Source organism: Triturus cristatus, chromosome 5_2, assembly GCF_964204655.1.
Source record: "Triturus cristatus chromosome 5_2, aTriCri1.1, whole genome shotgun sequence".
NCBI classification, from domain to species: domain Eukaryota; kingdom Metazoa; phylum Chordata; class Amphibia; order Caudata; family Salamandridae; genus Triturus; species Triturus cristatus.
In genome coordinates, this window is record NC_140588.1 from 757,148,668 (window position 1) to 757,163,385 (window position 14,718).

Here is a 14,718-nt window from a genome sequence, read left to right on the forward strand (position 1 = left end):
TGTCGTACCTTGTTTGTATTTTGTATGCTTTAGTTAATCTTGCATTCTCTTAGAGTGTTTGATTCTTCCAGGATGCTGTGAGACGTATTTTTTTCATGCAGCATATTACTCTTGGATAGTACATAGTTTGGACTGAGTTTCACCCAGGTGTTTGTAACAGCCACGACTGTGTTGTTGCGGAAGGCAGTGCGAGTTTCCTTGGCCTCTCTACAAAGCGCACAAAGCAATGGTCACCTATAGCAGTTGTGATTCTGTGCAAATGTATGGGTAGTGTAGTCCGCTGTGGGAATTTTAGTTGACATGTTTAAGCCACGCCCATAATTTATACAGGCCATGCTCCTTTTTGGGACCCCTACTTGTTTCATCCTTTTCAAAGTTGGACAATGTGGGAATGTAGACTACAGTTGAAGCCAACATTGCAGAGGGCTGGTAATCCCGATTCAGAAGCATATAAGAGTTTGTGCCTGAATCATGATTACAAATTTCACATTTTTAGCACCAACGTCTTGAAGTAATATTGGTAAAATAGGTGTGAGTTGGGGGAACCACAATATTCTGATATTTGTTACTTGATAAAGGGTAATACAGTGATACTGTTAACCCACGTTCCAGGGTGCATAATTTAGAAATTAGAATAATAACGCAGGGTGTAGTATCATTATTTAGCAGGTGCTGTATAACCTCCTGTTAGAAATGGGGGTCTCTAGTTGGCAATGGCTGGCCACTGTCCCAAGTAGAGACCCTTCTTCCTAAGTCAGAGTAAGCGGGCTACACCCTTTGATAACCCCTGCACAACCCTGTGGTTATGTAGCACGAGCAGCTAGGCTTATCTCAGAGGCAGTGTGTGAAGCATTTATGACCATACACAGTAACACAGTGAGGAACACTACAAAGGAACACCACACAAGTAGTTATAAAAATAAGTATCTTTATATATAGACTTAACACAAGACCAATAACAGTAAAAATCCACAATACTAGAAAAATAGGGTTACTCTTGAAAGGCTGCAAAAACAGTTCAAAATGTGCAAAGAGGAGTTCAGTTCAAGGCAGCGGTCTCTGCGACCCTTTTACTCACAAAATACCTGGATTCTGTAGCAAAGCAACCAAAATGTCGCTAAGGAGTTGTAGCGATGATTTTCCTTCCACTAACCAGCGATGTGTTGAATCCTTGCCGCGAAGGGAGGATGATGCGCCGAGCCTGTTGCGTGTGTGATCTTGTTGCGATGAAAAGAAATGGCGCTCCGCGAGGGAGCGACGATCCTGATGCGATGAAAATGGCGAATGCTCGGCGTCCGCGCTGCGATGTCGTGAAGCGATTAACTCGATGCGATGATCTTGGGTTAGTGAGCGCTTTGAGGCCCGCAAACATGTGATGCGATAATCTTCGGGTTAGCGAGCGCTTTGAGGCCCGCAAACATGTGATGCGATAATCTTCGGGTTAGCGAGTGCTTTGAGGCCCGCAAACATGTGATGCGATAATCTTCGGGTTAGCGAGCGCTTTGAGGCCCGCTAACATGTGATGCGATAATCTTCTGGTTAGCGAGCATTTGGCAGCTCGCAGACAGGCTATGCGATGATCTCCGGTAGCGAGCACTCAGCGGCAGCATCGCAATGATTTTCCTTACGCTCTTCAACTGCGGCGACTCGCTAACGGGCGGTAGCGACTATTTTCAGCACTCTCTTCTCCACAGTAGAACTAGAGGCCCTGGAACTCACAGGAGCCTCTCCTGCAGATAGAAATCCTCGCTGGGAGGAAACAGGAGGCTGGTGGTGGAGTCTGATGGGCCTGAGACTCCTGCAGGAGGCTAGCTCTCTTCTAGCCCTTGGGTGATTGCTGTAGCAAAAATAAAAGTTCCTTCAAAGTCCTTTTCCTCTTATTCCAAGTCCAGTAGTAACCACTGCAGGCCAGTCCAAGAAACAGCGCACAAGGACAGTCCTCTCCTGCAGATTCCTTCAGTTACACGGACAGAGGTTCTTCTTGTTGTCCAGGAGCAATACAAATTTTAGGGGTTTCAGCACAGATATTTACACCCCGAAAGTCTTTGTTCTCAGAAGCTACAAGTCACTGAACCCAGCCAGAACCAGTTCTGCCCAGCCCTGGAGCACTTTTTTTTTTTTTACCAGGCTGCATCCTTCCTTTCAGAAAGAGGGGGTCTGCCATCAGACGCACAGTGGGAGGTGGAGCCAGCATTCACCTTGCCAGGCACAGCCCTATTCAGGCCCAGGAGCTACCCCTCCCCATACTCCAATGCAGATCTCTCTATTCAACCCAGGTCTGACTCAGCCTGCCCTGTTCCTCCAAAACCAGACAGCCAATACACATAACAGCAGAGCACACTGGAAGGCTTAGGCAAGAAAATACCTACTTTCTAAAAGTGGTATTTTCAAACACAGAATATAAAAATAAACTTCACTAAAAGATGTATTTTAATATTCTGAGCTCAGGCATACTAAATTCGTTTTTCTACCATGTTCTGTGGGTCAGTTAGGACTATATAGAATGTAACAGCCAAACCTCCCATTCTGGCCTATGGAGAACCGGTAGCCTTACAGTAGTGAAAAACGAAATTGGGTGTAATTCACTACCAGGACATGCTAAACACATCAGAGCATGTCCTACCTTACACATAAAATGCACCCTACTATAGGGGTGGCTTACATGATGCCAAGGGAAGGTTCAGGGGCTGGGAAGTGGGTGCACTTAACAGCCAAGATGGCAGTTCTGGACTGCACGCAGACTCTGTGGTGGCAGGTCTGAGACACACTTTACAAGCTGCTTCTGTGGGTGGCGCAAAACAGCGCTGCAGGCCCACCAGCAGCATTTGGTTTACCAGCCCTGGGCACACAAAGGCCACGCTACTAGGGACTAACAGGTAAACCAAATAAGCCAATCATGGATATACCAATTCACATGTCATATTTACACAGGGAGCATTTGCGCTGTGGCACTGAATGGCAGTGGCACAGCGCCCAGAGCATCTATTGCCAGCAAAAACAGAGGAGACAACAGCGAAAAATGGAAGGGAGACCCACGTCAATGGTGCCAGGTCGAACACCTCCCCTAATAATGGGCGACAGTCAGTGAAAGCTATAATTTGGACACTTGGGCATCAGAAGAACAATGTCTGAATTTTGGTTTCACTACGCAAGAACTTGGGGGCATATTATCAAGGACGGCGTTAAAATGATCTCCGCTTTAGCGGCAGAAAACTGCCGCTAAAGCAGCGATAATGGGCTTGATAATATGCCTTGGATAATTCCAATAGAAGCCCATGTTGATGCCAGAACATGGACTTCTATTGGAATTCTCAAGGGCATATTATCAAGCCCATTATCGCTGCTTTAGCTGCCGTTTTCTGCCGCTAAACTGGCGATAATTTGTAACCCCGTTCTTGATAATATGCCCCATATATCGGCCAATCGTCTTTGTCTCTTGTATTGGTAATAACTGAAGTGTTTGTTTGTAGTGATTGGTGGTCAGGGAAATTCGGGTAAACTTAATCTTTTTTTTTTTTTTTTTTTTTTGCGACATAGCACACTAAGTACTAAATCGCGTAGAAGAAGGAATCTAGATCATGTTTAAGGATTTTTGATGCCCTGTACAGTGACATATTATGAAGCCTTTTTGAGGGTTTACAGAGCGAGATACACCCTGGAGGTAGGGCTAACATGTGGGCCAACAGCATTTGGCAACTATTTTAGCACTACTGTTTGTGATGCTCTTAATTTGCAATGTCACTAATCACTAGCGTTTAGTTGGCGTTGCCTGCCCAAGCAGAATGTAAAAAAAAAAAAAGAAATGGTAATTTTGAGAAGTTCGGAAACTAGGTATGAATTCTTCTATGCACCTTATTTTCTTTTTTGTTTACCTTTTTTGTTTACCGCCGATTTGGTAATCTGGCTTAAATACACATACCGTGAATGGCCCAAAATGTTATGATGGGATGTTTTTATGCCCACAATTGGCCCTTCTTCTTTTGAAATTACACTTAAGCAGTGCTTTAAATGGGCAACTACTGTCCGGTACTGAGGACCAGCAATTCTCCTGTCCTCTTATCTAATTTTTTCTTTTTTTTTTTTTGGCAAGGAATAATCCGTGCACTTACCTGCAGTTCCACATTTCCAATTAAAGACATGCTGGGAGGTGGTCCAAGGAAAGGTTTGCTATCCTGGCTCTGGGTGATGGGCTCTACAAAGGCTGTCGCCCCTCATTAAATACTGCTGTGCTGCCTGAATGAGGTCCGGTTGCACAGCAGGAGAATCTTTAAACAAGTGATCCAGCGCGAAACCAATACATTGACCAGGGATAAATGGTCAATAACATCTCGTACTTTGGCCCATACTCATTCACCCAAAAAAAGTTTGTTAACTTTGCCTCAATTTACTCTATTTACTCAGAAAAAATAATTGACTTTTCATCTACTTGGTCGATGGACCAATTAGTTGAAGAGTTGATGGCAAAGGAAATTCTAAAGAAACATTAATCATAAAAAAAAAACTGGCTACAATAATCACATACACTCGGTAAGATTGAAAAACTTTATCTAGTAGTAATAAATGCTGATAGCGATTACTTTCATAGATTGTTTTTCCCTCTCTCATGAGGCTTCCATTATTTCAATCTAATCATAGCAATAACGGAACTATCATTTCAAATATATGTTGCATAGAGTGGCTAGAGGAAGAGACATTAAATGCAAGTAAAAATGTATCTATTTCAAACCAACAATTCTGAGGGGATAGATGAAGAGACAAAAGGTTCGGTGATTAAGAATACGACTGCAAAATAATTTCTGCAATGTTAGATCAAATACAAACCCAAAGGATCTGTAAGGGAAAACCCCTATCCAGGCCTAGGCAGCAGTGGGGGACCCCCGAACCAAGAGTCAGGGATCAAAGAGTCAAAAAGCAGGACGGGAACAGCTAGGCGTCTCTGCACCAACGAACAGCGACGCACTCCTCTCTCTCTAACACCTTCAGCCTAAGCGACCTGCAGCAGCTAAACCACACCCCTAAAGCACCTATTCTTATACCCTAAATGTACATGACCGTCCCACAATAGTTGCAAAATTTGCATTTTCTAGCTAAGGGATTGGTTGAATTCTAGGGGGTGGGATGTCACCCACTGTGAAATCATCTACTCTTGACTACACCATTGTTCTAAACATTGTTTTACATAGTCCTCAATACCTCTTCTCTCTCTCATGAGTACACATGTAACAATTTATTGTACATTTTAATAAATTCAACAACTTCAGGTTCCGTTCCCACGATGACACTTGCATTGGCTGCTTGTCAATGTTCTGTCTTTCACCTTGTCACGCTTTTTCAGCTTTGCACAGCAGTTCAGTCACGTGGTTCCTGCTCACTCCTAATTCCACCTGCCCTCTGTGAGGCTAATTTAAAAAGATGGAGGACTCGTCCATTACTAAGAGAACGGAAAACAAGCATTTATTAATTGTGACAATGCAATTTTCACTGTTTACCCCCCCCCCCCCCCCGCCCCCCTATTTTAGTCCTACTTCATGTTAACGGTTAGCATAACATAAGTAGAAAAGCTGCATTATTTTATTAGGATAAAGCAACACGTCATTCTTTTAACTAACTTCACATGCGGCTTTGCCATGCAAACCTTCTTAAATCATTCTAAACACGAGTATTACATTTCCCGTTATTTACGTATTAATTCTGGTTAGTTCATGCATTTTGCAAAGCAAACTTCCCACATGTTGTGTAATTGTGCACATTAATCATTCTAACACTAATAACTGTTAGTACGTATTATAGGGGTGTTCAATTGAGCAGGATTCTTTTGCGAAATCCTGCTCCATCACAAGTAAACCCGGTCACTGGTGTGATGAGAGGACCGGTGTAAATACGAGCCTTAACAGCACGGTGATAAATATACGTGCTCACCCGACCCTCTCAAAACTAGGCATGCTATTATATTTGCAGAAAGTGTTGGTACACATGGGTTTTCTGGTAGAAGTCTCAGGAGCCCAAAACTAGTCAAGCTTTAATGTGACTTTTACCTACCACTTATGCTCTAACCTAATGAGCCAAGTATTAAAGAAAAAAGGCAACCTTTAATGTAAAACGAGAGAAGGAAATAGATACCTTGTGACTGAATGGCACAATATGAAGTAAGAACCTAGGAATTTTCCAGGCTTCTCCTGCTTGATCAAACTGTTATCCTAGGCAAATATTTTATTTCACTGTGATTCTTTTATTCCTTATTACGTTTGAGACAACTTTGAAATTCGTGTGTTCTAGACAAGCAGTCTCCTGTGTCTGCTTTGAATGTTGTAACGCTGCTCCATTTCCGAAGTGTTCCTGTATCCTTCTTTTCTACAAGAATGAAGGCTACATACAGGGTAGGGTTTACATGAGTAATGGTTTGGTTGAGGGTGACATGAATATTTTTAAGTCCATGTTTAACAAATGTCTCTCGATGCAGTGACATAAGCTCATGTACTAAATTAAAACGCTACTGCATGTTAAAGAAATTCACTTTTTTAGGTCGAGCCTAGAACAGCGCATGCGCTGTTGCTCGAATTTTTGTAAAGGGGATTTTCAAAGTGCTGCAGCCGCTGGCCTAAAGCCTGCGTGCATGTGTGCGTGAACGCGCGCAGCCGCCAAAAGTCTCCATCACGGGTACTGTACTTCATGAAGGCGCTTTTGCTATAATCGGCACCGGCGCTTTACTTTTAGTGTTAAAAATAAAGCGCCGGTGCCGCGATTATAGCGAAAGTAAAGTACATAAATAATATCCCTTCTGGGACATGTTCATTCTGCTTTGTTTTCATGTCAATACATTTTCTGTGTTGTTGCTTTTGGCCGTTTGTTTTATTTCTGTCACAAGACACAATCAGATCTTTTGATCACGCTTCACTGTTAAAACAAGCCTTTGCAATGCAATAGGGCACTGCAAGATGTGGCCGGCGGTAGCATTTTTCCCCCGCATCCTTGTTAACGTTTTGTTTCAGGGTTGTGAGCATATTCGATTTGCTCAAAGGGCTGCAAACGTACAGAGCTAAGGCTCCGTGTCAGAAATTACCGCTGCACATCCATTCCGGTAGCACCAGCCTTCTGGACAGCATACCCAGGGAAAAGGCAGTTACTGGCTCGCAGAAAGTAGTTATGTGTCCAGATTCAGCAGTCAACCTGTACTTTGCAAGTGACACAGTTCAGTAATCACTAATATATATGTACCTCGAAGGGCTGCAAGATGCATTGGTAGCCAAAACATATGCAGGGTAAATCAACGCAGCTTTAAAGAGCATTTTCTGACAGGTGCATTATGCAACGAAATTATAATCCTGACGTCCTGCGATTTCGAATTTACCTGCTATTGCTTTTAATGACCTGATGCATTGCACCAAGAACTGCTTTTCAACAAAAAGTGCAGCTTCACCGTCCAAAATGCAAGGGACCCTCGCTCTTTATTTCCTGGTTATTTCCACAAACGTCAAGATCGGAGCAGAGCAAAGGTCAGAGTCCAGCCATCTTTATCCTGCAAAAAAAAACAGTTTACGTGCCATACACAGCACGGCGTTTGGCAGGGTCACTCGATGCTGTTTCCGTAGTGCACCGCCCTCACAAATCCTGTTTGGGGTATTTTATGCTCTGAGTAAATTAAATAGATCTGCAGCTAACTTCGTACAGATAGGAATTATTTTAAGAACTTCTAGGCGCATAGAGGAAACAACGAACCATAGGCATACTTTGTGTGGATTATCACATATTGGCACCAACGAAAACAATCAATACGATTACGGGCTACTATACTGAGCACACTACTAGGGAACCCTATTACAACCCTATTACAAGCATTGTAAAATAAAATTACAAAATTATAGTGCGGAATTAGTGTTAGTCCAGTATAAATGTAGGCGCACAGCTTGGGGCTGGTTCTGTCTTTGATATAAATGTTCTTTGAAGAGGCATGTCATAAAATGCAACCACAAATCTCAAATCTACTGGTGCCTAACGCAGCAGTTTTTCATGGTTTTGCTAGATTATCGCTAGAAAAGGCGCTATACACTTTATCAGATGTAGCTTTCTAGATCCACTCACACACAACACATGCACACACAACCCCACACACAACCCCACACACAACCACACACACACAACCACACACACAACCACACACACAACTACACACACACAACCAACCATAACCATACACACAGCCATACACACAACCACAACCACACCCACAACCACACCCACAACCACACACAACACCACACACAAAACCACACACAAAACCACACACACAACCACACACACAACGACACACACAACCACACACACACAACCACACACACACACACACACACAACCACACACAACCACACACACGCACACCCACATACACACACACACAACCACACACACAACCACAACCACACACACAACCACACACAACCACACACACGCACACCCACATACACACACACACAACCACACACACAACCACAACCACACACACAAATGGAGGAGACAACTGCAGCAGGAACTTTGGCTCGGTCAGGACAGCAGAACCACCGGAAAAGGAACCCCTCGGCACGACCTGAGCAGCAAGAAGTTGTCACTGGAGACCTAGTGATCTTATGAACAATAGTGTCATCAATGATCTAATCCAAACTGTAACTGTGACGAATAACATCCCTATATATTGCAGTACCATAAAAACGTAAACAAACATTTGCATAGCCAATAGGTCTCGCCTTTGGGAACTTATAAGTGTTTTGCCATGCAACAGCTGTTGTTGCACCAAGGATATTGTGCTGCATAACTAAATACTTATAAGGTCCCAAAAGCGAGACCTATTGGCTATGCCAATGCTTTTATGATTATGAATACATTAGGTTATGATTTTATCGTAGTTTCCCAATTCAGCTCCATAAATGATTGTGCCTTAAACCTTTGACTCAGTGCTTTATCAATGAAGTACGTGTTATGTCCAGGGAGGCAGTGCTATTGTATTTACATTCATCAACATTTCATCCAGAAGGGTGAACCAGAAGCCTCTTCCATTGTGCACCCAGGGCCAGATTTACAAAAGGCTTGTGCTGCCCTTACATCACGCAAGATGACACAAGGCAATGCAACTCCTTAACTGGGATACACTAAGCCACACAAAGCCTCCTTGCTCGGCTCTACGTGGTTTAGTAAATCCAAGGTAACACGAGGCAGAGCATTTTGCCGCCTTGCATTACCTTGTGGCAGGGAACCGTTCCATGTGTGAAGTGTCGGCGTTCCCAGGCACCCACACATGGATTTTGGCACATTCCAAGATTCAGAAGCAGTAGTAAACCTGGGTATCCGTCAAAATAGTATGCCTCCCGGACTCAGGTGTAACATGGAGAAATATCTTTATTTCTCCTTCTTACTTCCTTTTTCTATGGGCCAAAGCATTCCAAATCACACATAGAAAAAGAACAAGCATTTGCAATGCAATAGGTCTTGCATTTGCGAGAGTTTGAGCTGTTGGCATTGTAAATGACAATGCCTTTAATTTATGTGTTGGTTTTTAAAACATAAATGAAAGGAATTGCCATTTACAATGCCAATAGCTTAAACTCTCGCAAATGCGAGACCTATTGCATTGCAAATGCTTGTTTATTTTGAAGCTTCATCATCATATTTTTGAATGGTGTGTTTTTTTGCACAGATTACGTAGCAAACGTTGTCAGTACTCTACTATGGCTCTGAGCCCAGGCAGACCCTTGGCTTGGCTCTCCCTTTTAATTTGTTGGCTGGTCCACCTATGTTGTCTGGGCTAATCCAGGACGCATGGTCACCTTTTAGCCTGAACACAGAAGAAATGTTTAAATGACAAAAGTTTAGGAGTCATGGATACTTCTCTTCATTTCATCTGAATGTGGAGTGTGTTTTAACTTTGCTCATTGTACATTTAATTCCTTAATTTCACTACAATTCCTCAGAAAACCGAGGCATTACAGTCTAAGGAATTGGACAGCAAAGATATTAAACATCAGGGCACAGCAATGTTATATCCCTCAGGTCTGAAGCATAGCACCTACCCATCTGATTATAAAGATATAGACCCAGGGTTTTCACAGCAATGCTGTTTTAGGTTACTTGTATATTACACTATCTAACATTTGACAATAAAGCTGTCTGTATCAGTTGTGCAGATGAATGCTTTTGACAGCAAAGCCATCTCTCACATTACAAATGTAATAGTCTCAGGTGTGTGACAGCAGAGCAGTTTCATAGGTTACACAGATTTTGTATTTTCTTATGTTACACACATTTTACATGCTTGGGTTTGTTTTACATACAAGGTGGTGGTGAGTAATAGGAATATGGCTCCCCAAGGTATTACCGCTTAAAAATCTAGTTCTAGCTTCTATTTAGTACGGTTCAACAAGGTAAGGATAACCACCAAATCCCAAATAAATTGTGGTCGAGTTGGCCACAGATACAGTAAATGCTAGTCCGCTGCACACGTTTGAAAATACAGACAAAAATGGTAGTTATAAATCACACTGGTGTTCGTTTTCATTTCATGGTTGTTTTATTTGATTTTCTTCAGTGAATGGTGTTTGATCGCACTCCACTTAGTTCTTGAGGTTCCTAGCCAACACGTATTTCTTCGAAATAATTGACGTTACAACGCGATCAAAATGATCGCGGAACGTTACATTGCAGTTTTTACAACGCAAGTCGTTACAACGACTTGTGCTGGAGGGCGCTGGACTTAGGAATAGTATGATTTACTATTCCAACACCAGTCTACATACAGTAGGGAAGGTGTTTGACTAGTAAATCATACTATTCCTAAGGTTAGAGCGCCATCCAGCGCAAGTCGTCGTAACGACTTGCGTTTTATTACCCGCCATGTAAAGGCATTGCGATGGAATGCCCGCGAGGTAATGGATTTTTCCCATTTCTTCGCTTAACAGGGAGTAAACCTGCAACTTCTTCAGGGCTATCATCTTGTCTTCAGGGTTTCTTAAATTCTGTGATACTTCCGACCCAAATTGGGTTCTGTGGAATTGTCCTATAGGCCGTATCTTTTCTCCGGTCCCTGTATCCTTATTAGAAAGGTGACATTTAAACCTGGTGCCCCATCCGGCACAGATATTAGTTATTATCCTGTTACTTCGACCCGCGAGGTCGCACTGCACGGCCTCGTAACGGGAAGTTGATACGGTCTATAGGACAATTCCACAGAACCCAATTCGGGTTGGAAGTATCACCAAATTTAAGAAACCCTGAAGACAAGATAATAGCTATAAAACAATTTCCCAGATTTTGGAGCATTCGTAGTTCAAATAAGACTAGTTTTTCTGTTCAATTATACAGGTAGTTCATTAAGGCTTTTGACAGAGAAGTTGCACTTAACGTTACCAAGCGCTTGCAGGCTACAGCTTTTGATAACAAAGCTACCTTTGATGTTACAAAGATCTTAACGTTTCTCTGGCATCAGAATCCAGTCAAGTTACAGAAGTCTCACAGGCTCCGGGGTTTGGAAGCTTATTTACAGCTCCACATCTGTAGATCTTACAAGCTGGGACTGACCATAACAAAACTATAACTTAGGATACTGTTTCTTGCAGGTGACATCACAGATCATGCCAGAAGCTGCCTGACAGCAAAGCTATTTCCCAGGTCTCACACACATTCACTGATTCGACAACCAAGGTGTTTCTCAGATTAAAGAGTTATTACAGGATCACAAGTGTGACAATAATGCTATGCCTCAGGTGTGAAATGTTAGTAGACTCTTTGTAATGAACCTTCAGTGCGAAGTTAAAATAACATTTGTTACGTTATTGCACAAAAGGCCATCTGTGTGCACAAGGCAAGCAGTTGGTTCAAGCTTCAACTGCAGATTCAAAGTTGAACATTTTAATGGAACATAGCATGAGTTAACCTTCTGTGCTTTCATGAGCAAGCAGAAGGTATAACTAAAAAGATTAGACATAACTTATAGTACCTCCTTCTTTAGAAAGAAAACTATAGCAAATGCAAAAAAAAATTAATAATTGGCATAAAACAGAAATAACAGGAAAACACGTTTGACTATAAGTCTCTAAACCTAACTGGTACACTTCCTTGGAGAGAACTCCTATAAACCAGTTGAAATAAGTGACCATCAGAAAAACACCTCTTAGATGACCACCAGCTTCTTCAAAATGGGTCTTCTCAACTAACAGCATTATGGGAATTTATTTTCAAAACCTTAGACAGATTACACCAATGGCCTCTACTCTCCCTGACAGCAGTGTTGCAAATCCTTTATACAGGATCATAAACTGTATTTGCTCCATATTTCCACATGTATTTGTTTTATTTTAATGCAAATTAGGTCACGCTCCTTGAGGAAAACATTGTTGCCCACCTTCCTTTCATTATACCAGGATTTCTTCTTAAATTGGGCATGTAGTCTTTTTTTTTCTGACAAGATTTAAGAGCTGCCAAAGACACCTATTAATTAAGCTATTTTGACATCCATGCAGGCCAAAGTTCAGTAATGGCTTTTCTACCCCTAATAACTCAAAAGGTGACAATGAGGAGTGATTATATAAAACCAGAGGGTTGCTCTTGTTGAACTTGTGACAATACAGTTATTGCCTAGAGCCCAACCTACACCTCACCTACAACTCTGTTCACATGCTCTACAAAGTCATGTGTTTGAGGGTGGTAAAAGGGGCTGTTGAGATGACTTGCATCACTAGTTTTAAGAAGGTCCTCTACTTCTGTACTCCCAACTGAACAACATTGTCTGAAACCAAAGTGTCAGGAAAGCCTTTGCTAATGAATACATCTTTCATAAAATCATTAACAGTCTCAGAATTTGGATCACTGACAAACCTTATCTCGGTCAACTTAGAGTAATACTCAACCTTGATCAAGATGTCATGCGAGTTGTGAGGTAAGGAGCTAAAAGGACCCATTAAGTAAATCCCAATCTTCCTTCAAAATCATTCAGGCAAAACAGTGGGTTTTACAGGAGATGAGACTTTTGATCATTTGTCGTGCCTGGAACATATGACGCACTCCTTTACCACCTCATCAATGTCTTTGTCCATTTAGGGACCACCAAAATGATGCAGTGATCTAAGTTTGGTAAAAGTTGCCCCTAGGTGCTATTCATGCTCCCTGCTGATCATTTCTGGTGTAAGTCTAGACGGAAGGACCAGTTTGTCTCGCCTTACTGTTGAACTGCCCTCTACCAACAGTTCATTTTCATTTCAACTGAAGTGATCTAACAATCCTTGAATTGATCTGTACTAGTCTCCTCAACATTCTTATCATCATCCACATTACTTTGGTTAGGAACCTGGAGAAAAATTCCAATCTGGCATTCCCATCACCTTCAATATGATAAATATCAAATTGATACTGAAGGAGCTGGCAGTTCTAGGAGTGTTATTCCTTACACTTGATCCACCAAGAATGTGGACTAATAGTTTGTGATCTGTTGGATATAGAATATGTGCCCCACACATTGCTGCGGAACTTCTCTATAGCCCACCAAAAACTCTTTTTCGATTACTGAATTGTGAGCTTCCTTATCCTTTTAATACTCTTGAACTGATGGTTAATTAAACAACTCATTTTTTTCCTGAGTAAAGATTGCGCCTAAACCATAACAACTCACATCAACAGTCAAACCATATGTAAGAGAGGGATCATAGGGATTCAAGGCTTCTCACTCCTATCAGTTATTTTTTTGATCCATTGAAAAGCTTTCTGACAGTTCTTATCCCATACGAAGTGCAGGTTTTTCTTTAGAAGGTTGCTGATCGGTCTTTTTCTTTTTTATGCATAAGACGGAATGAAACAAGAATAACATAATTTCACCCTAACAAAAAGCTTAACTCTTGTTCAGGAATAGCATGTATTAACACAGGTTTTGGTTGAATACCATTTGTGGATATGATATGACCCAAATATTCCACAAAGTCTTTAAAAGTGTACACTTTTTACGCCTCAAGACTACACACTGTTCTGTGAAATAAGTAAATTTTCCAACATGCTAACATTTTGCATTCAGAAGTGGAAATAAAAACGTCTTCTTTAAAACACGACACACTGAAAAACTGAAGCCTCGGATGCTAAATCGAAAGGCCTGCAGCAGCAGTGAAGAGTGTCTACTGGTAAAACAAAAGCTGTTGGGTGCCTAGACTTGGGATAGAGTTCCACTTGGTGATCAGCTGATGCTAAATCAAGCTTCGTAAACCATCTTGCACCAGCAGCCAGTTCCTACAGTTGAGTGATCTTGCGCAAAGGATAAGAATCTACCCAAATTCCTTATTTGAAATTGTGAGATTCACACATGCGGCAAGCAAATCAATGATTCTGCTGGCTCAGTAATGTCCTTGTTTCAGAAGGATAATAGTTATTTTCCTAAGTCTTCTCCAACACTGAAAGGTACAGCTTTCCACTTATGCTTCATTGGAAAGTCTGTTTCTTTAATATTGATCCTGTGTTTTAACTCCTTAAGTTGGCTAAGGTCTCCAGAGAACATCTCTGGAAACCTCTGTCTGAGCCCATTCTTAAGCTAAATCATGACTCTTCACAACTAAAGCATGCTCTTTGGTTCCAGGTCCCAACACCATCCCAAACAAAACATGCTGAAACCACCCCCGAATGTATAGACCTTGGGCAGTGACAAAGATCTTGCCTTCAGCGCTCCTCCCCTTGAATTTGTGAAGTTCCTCAAAGTAT

The 14,718-nt window shown here is 41.9% G+C and overlaps 1 protein-coding gene across 2 annotated transcripts in view; it reads left to right on the forward strand.

The window, feature by feature from the left end:
* Nucleotides 1-14,718, forward strand: part of LOC146829228 (UAP56-interacting factor-like) — an 801,405-nt gene that overhangs the window by 1,360 nt on the left and 785,327 nt on the right. The gene's annotated exons all lie outside the window — the stretch shown is intronic.